Source organism: Balaenoptera acutorostrata, chromosome 3, assembly GCF_949987535.1.
Source record: "Balaenoptera acutorostrata chromosome 3, mBalAcu1.1, whole genome shotgun sequence".
In the NCBI taxonomy this organism is placed as follows: domain Eukaryota; kingdom Metazoa; phylum Chordata; class Mammalia; order Artiodactyla; family Balaenopteridae; genus Balaenoptera; species Balaenoptera acutorostrata.
Window position 1 is genome coordinate 178,292,386 of NC_080066.1, and position 5,609 is coordinate 178,297,994.

Consider the following 5,609-nt stretch of genomic DNA (forward strand, 5'->3'; position numbering starts at 1 on the left):
CTTTTCTCTGACTCACACCTGCCTGGAAGCTGAGGGAGGGGGTGGGAGAAGGGGGCTGGGCCTGCAGCCTCCGTCCTGCTCACAGGTGGAAGTTCCTTTGCCCACTAAGGGCCTCAGCCTTGGCTCATGCCAGGCCGGTCAAGGGGCATCAAGTATGGCTGGGCTCAGCCTCTGATAGGGGGCCAGGGAGGGAAAGCAGATAGATGGTCACCGGGCAGTGAGGACCAGATATGGCCCTTGCCGGGGGAGTGGGGGAGGGCTCTGGGTGGGACATCCCAACCCAACCTGGGTGTTGTCCTGGGACCTGAGCTGGCACTAGGGGTGGTGTGCCTGGCAGAGGAAATGGTGCAGGCAGAAGCCTGTCGGGGTCTCCCAGCTGCTCGCTGAAGCTGAGTGTGGAGTATGAGGCTGCAGAAAAAAGCTTTAGGTTCGCCCTCTCGAACTCCCCCCTACCTCTGCCCTAAGAGGGGTGGCTCCTCTAACCCTGCCGAGCCCCGCGTGGAAACCACAATTAACCCTGCCACTGAGTGTGGCCTGTGTGCTGGGCACCGTCGTTAAGAACAGTGCAGCATACTTGAAGTCATTCAATCCCCACAACAGCCCTCTTCCTCCCCTTTTACAGACGAGGAAACTGAGGTGCACAGAGCTTAGATATCTTAGTTGAGATCACCCAGCCAGGGAGGGGGAAGCCAAATTTGAACACGAGCTGGCTAGCCCTAGCACCCGCCAGGTGTATAACCACTGAACCCCCTGGCTATATCCGCAGAAAGTCTCAGCATGGCCCAGGGCCCCTGCCTGCTGTAGGCTGCCAGCCTTGCTGGGAAATAGCTGATGGAGACCCCCCCCCGTGGGCCCCTTCTGCCAAGCAGGTGGCTGTGCCACCTCCCACTGCCCAGGGGTGGTTGACCGGGCATCTTCGCAGGTCGCTGGGACATCCTGAAGTGTTCGGAGCTGGGAGGGCCCGTGGTGACCATCCAGGCCAAACTCCTCACTGTGCTGATGGGGAAATGAACCCTGGAGGCTGAGTGTCCCAGGCCTTTGGTCAGATGGGGCTGAGCTAAGACTAGAGCCCAGGGAAGGCGGGGTGGCCCTCGGGGCCCTCAGAGCAGGGCAGCACCATGGCCCTGCTCAGCGGAAGGACTAGGGCTGTTGGCCCCTCTGGCTTGGAGGTGGGGTATAGCTTTCAGCAGCCTCTGCCTCCTCTTCCTAGGTCTCCTCTGTGCTCTTCCCTGCCGCTCCCCACCCTGTGGAGCCCCTTTCCTCAGTTCAAGGCCTGGAGGACATGACGCCACAAGGCGGGGCCTGGGAGGTGGGCACCTCCCACTGCACCTCAGCACCCACAGCCTGGGGCCACCACCTGGGGCCCGTGGCACTTTCCCCAAGTGTCAAGGGGGAGTGGTCCAGCCCTCCGCTGGGCCCTGAGTGTCACTGTTGTTTGTTGGGGCAAGTGGGGGAGGCCCCAGGCCCCATCACTCCTCTGGGCAGTGCTGGCCTTGGCCCGTCAGTGTTGCAGGAAGGGTGCTCCCCGTCCCATCACCCCTCAGGCTCCAAATAAGGCTGAGGCTGTGGCCTGACTCCTGAGAAGGAGTCTCACAGAGACACACTGCTCTTTTACTAGTAATAATAAGGGCAGGTGGCTGACATTGGCTGAGCACTTACTGTGCCAGGCACTGTTCTAAAGGCTTTACATATTAGTCACTCTTTAATCCTTGTATTAACTCTACGAGGTAGGTGCTAGGGTCACCATCCCACCCATTTTACAGATGTGGAAGCTGAGGCCCAGAGGGCCTTAGTTACTTGTCAAATGTCACACAGCCAATATTAGAAACCAGGCAGCCTGGCTCTGGAGCCCCAGCTGTGGGCTGTCACGCTGTGCTACCTCAAGAGCACTGAATTCAGCGTCCCCCTCGTTGGGCCCCATCATTGTGCAGATGGGGACACAGGCCCGGGGGGGGGGGCAGGGTTAGGCGCAGACTCCCTGTGCAGTGCTCCTTTCACTCCACCACCAGCCTCGGCAAGCCAAGGGAGCAGTCACAAGTGACTCTGTCCCCAGGGACGTTGATCCTGCCTCTGAGTCCTCTAAAGTCTCCGGGGATGGAGGCTAGTCTGGGCCAAGGCTCCCCCTGCTCCCTATAGGCCTCTGCCCTCACTGCCTCTAATCTGGCCTCCAGTCAGCAGCTAGAGTGATCTCTCAGAACCTGCCCAGAGAGGGACTGCTTCTGCCCAGCGTCACACAGCTTATTTCTGGAGCCCTTGGAGCCACCGCTGCAGGGATGTCCCAGGTGTGGCCCAGCATCCAGAACTGCATCCATGGTGTCAGCCTCAGGTAACAACACTCCAGGTCTCTGGCTGGGCCTCATTTGTTCCCTGTTCACCTGCATCCCTCTGGCAAGCCTCAACTGGACTGGGCCCTAGGTGGCCACCTTTCTCCTCTGATGACAGGAAAGGCCCACTGTCCCTGGCAGCCCTGACAGCTTCAGTCAGTGGCTGAAGGCAACCAAGCTAGGGAGCAACCTTCAGCTCCCCAAGGCATTCCTGTGTTTACACTTTGCAAATGCTTGGCTGGGAGACAACGCCTGGGATGTTGGGGTTCCAGCCTTGACTGTGTGACCTTGGCAAGGTCACTTAACCTCTCTGAGCCTCATTGGAAAACAGAAGTAGGATTATTGAAAGAAAAATGAGGTAACGTTTACAAACATGCCCAGGACGTTCCGTATTGTTCCTGGACAGAAAGCTCAGTAGCAGGCTGTTGGCGCCCACATTGGCGGCTGCCAACTGCGCAAGACAGGGTGGGAGGGGCATGCCAGGTAGAGGGACCAGCATGAGAATGACCCAGGGACAAATCCTCAAAATGGGAGGAAGATGAGCCCCTTCAGCTAACATGTAGAACCCACATCTTCTTGTGGGAGCATCTGTCTTCTGGTCCCGCTGCTAAAAACTAGCCTTTATTGATCACTTACTATATGCCAGATGCCTCAGGTATGCAGAATCATTTAATCCTCACAACTACCCCATAGGGCACCCCTGACACTGCGGACAAAAAAAAGTTGCCTGCCATCCTGGTAAACGATGAATGTTGCCCGCCATCAAGCCATCAGCCACTGTAGCCCCCGCTACGACGTGCCCTGAGGGGAATTCAAGATGGAGAAAAACTGGATACTGGCCCTGATAGTTAAGGTGCATGTCTAAGGAATAATTTCAACGAGCCCAGACTCTTACATCTTCAGCACTAAAATCATTAACTTGAGATGTCTGGTTTTTGTGATTAGCAGTAATCTTTTGATGTTTGACTACATGTTTTTTATTTTCAGCAAAAACTCCTATAAATGTATCCTGGCTCCACCCTGACCTCTTTGGAACAGTTCCCGAGCTATCTGAGAGGCTGTCTCCCAGGCTATAGTCCTCAGCAATGTCCCCAAATAAAACATAACTCCCAGCTTTTAGGTTGTACATTTTTCTTCAGTCAACAACTCCTTTCCAGATGATCTCCAAGTTGGCTACGTGACTGGGTCCCTTATTCAGAGGGGGAGTTAGCTCTGAAGCAAGGAGCCTGATCTTTCTCTTTCCCTGGGTTACTGTGCCCGTGCCCTGCCAGGCCACTCAAGTGAGGGCAGCCACTTCAGAGCCATCTCTTGTGCCTGCATCTCCCTCAATGACTCCTCCTAGGAAACCACTTCCTGTATGGAAGCCATGTGGCCAATAGCTACCACAGTGGCTAGCACTTGTCCACACCTTCCCAGCGAAGGGCCAGGTGGTTGGCCACATGCTTCCAGGCAGCTCCCTCTGCTGGGGGCTTGCAATGCTGCCTGTCCAGGCAGAGGGCTTCCCCTGGGAGCATCAGCGTACAGTCTTCATCGTTCCCTGATGCTCACACGAGAGCTGGGAGGCTCAGATGAGGTGGCGATGGGACAGAGCCAGAGGTCACTGCTATTGACCCATGCACCAGGGAATATTAATGCCCACTTCTCTCCCTAGCTTAGTTGGACAGGTTCACACTGACAAATGTACCCTGAGGCTGTCCCATGCCTGCCCCAGACTGTGGCCAGAGCAGTTTAAGATCTGGTCCTGCCCTCAAGGAACAATTGTTTGGTGTCCTCCCTTCAAATTGCCCCCAACCCCTGGAGGTTTCACAACCTAGGAGGGTCTGTCCTGGTCTCCCCGCCTCCCTCTCCCCTGCCCCTCAGGGCCAGCCAGTGCGTGCCTCTGGCTGCTTCTCACCACCACATGGGGGCAACGTGGCAAGCCACCATCTCCCAGCCCTAGGGGGAGGCTGGTGCTCCCCCTAGGATGGGGCCCCATCCCCCGAGCTGGAATGGATGTCCAGCTTGCCGTGCTGGGGGCAGAAATCCTGTCTCCTCCGTGCTGGGCCCCACTCTTAAAGCTTGGCCCTCTCTGACACCCCATAGCCCACACGCCCCAAACACTCATGCCCCTGGTGGGGACTGGACCTGGCTGTACCTGGGAAGGAGGTATACAGGCCTTCTCTGTTTTTCCCAAACCGCTCGGGATTCTGGGACTCTGGCCCAGGGGCATGTCCTTTTCTCAGAAACCCAGCAGCATCTAAACTCTTTGGGCGCCTCCTCCCCGGCGGTAAGGATCTTTATCTGGATTAGGAGGGGGCACACCTGGCCCTTCCCATCCACTGCTTTCCTTCTGGGCTGTTCCTGAGTTTAAGAATTGGGAAGTAAGAAGCCCAGAGCTGGCCTCTCTGTCATACCCGGATTGGTAAGAAGAAGCAGGTTATAGAAGGGAGGAAAGTCTTCGTTAGTAGTTCGAAAATACCCTTTGGCCACCCCGGGCACATTTCTCGCTTTCGCGCTTGAAGGGGACTTTCCGTAACCAGATTTTCACCCACTCCAACCCTTCGGTCTTGGGTCAACGCCTTGGACGTTGCGGCCGCGGTCCCCCAGTGGGGCTTCCTCTTGGTCTGGGTGGCAGCCGTGTGCTCTTCATTCGCAGGCATAGGCCTCCCTGTGTCCCCGGGGTCCTCTTCACCTGCCCCGTGTGGACAGGCCGGGCAGGGGAAACCAGCTTTGGAGGTTGGGGTTCCAGGGAGAGGTTTGGGAATAGTCGGCGTGATACAGAAACTTGGAGGCTGGGATGGGGTTTCCAGGAAGGTTTAGGGAGAAAGGAAGGGGCCTAGGAACGCGCGCGGAGAAACGCCGTTATCTGGGGGCGCCAAACCGAGCTGAGCAGCCAGCAGGATTAGCGCCGCCGCCAGGTCAGCAAGCGCGGAGGAATTAGGGTTGCCAGGGACAACGCGTTCTGGGCGGAGCTGCTGTTGGGGTGGAGCTTATGGGGATGTGGGCGGAGCCTTGGGAGGCGGAGAGAAGGCGGAGCTGGGGGGGGCTGAGCCAGAAGTGGAGTTGTGATTGGTGGAGATCACATGCTCTGGGCGGGGCCTGGGAGCTGGGAGGCGACAGTGTTGATGTTAGGGCGGAGCTTCAGGATGGGCGGGGCGAATCCGGGGCAGGCCCCGAGAGCTGGAGCCGGAGGCGGAGATGTGGTTGGCGGGGACCGAGCTCCTGGGAGGGGTCGGAGCCGGAGGGGGCGGAGCCGAACGGGCGGGGGCGGTGCTGGGTCGCGCCAGGCCTGGGGCCGAGGCGGCG

The 5,609-nt window shown here is 58.0% G+C and overlaps 1 long non-coding RNA gene across 1 annotated transcript; it reads left to right on the top strand.

The window, feature by feature from the left end:
* The first annotated feature begins 325 nt into the window (after positions 1 to 325).
* Positions 326 to 3,410, top strand: LOC130707674 (uncharacterized). Its single transcript, XR_009007684.1, has 3 exons — positions 326 to 2,326; positions 3,018 to 3,177; positions 3,312 to 3,410. It is a non-coding gene; the product is annotated as an uncharacterized LOC130707674 (long non-coding RNA).
* Positions 3,411 to 5,609: the final 2,199 nt, after the last annotated feature.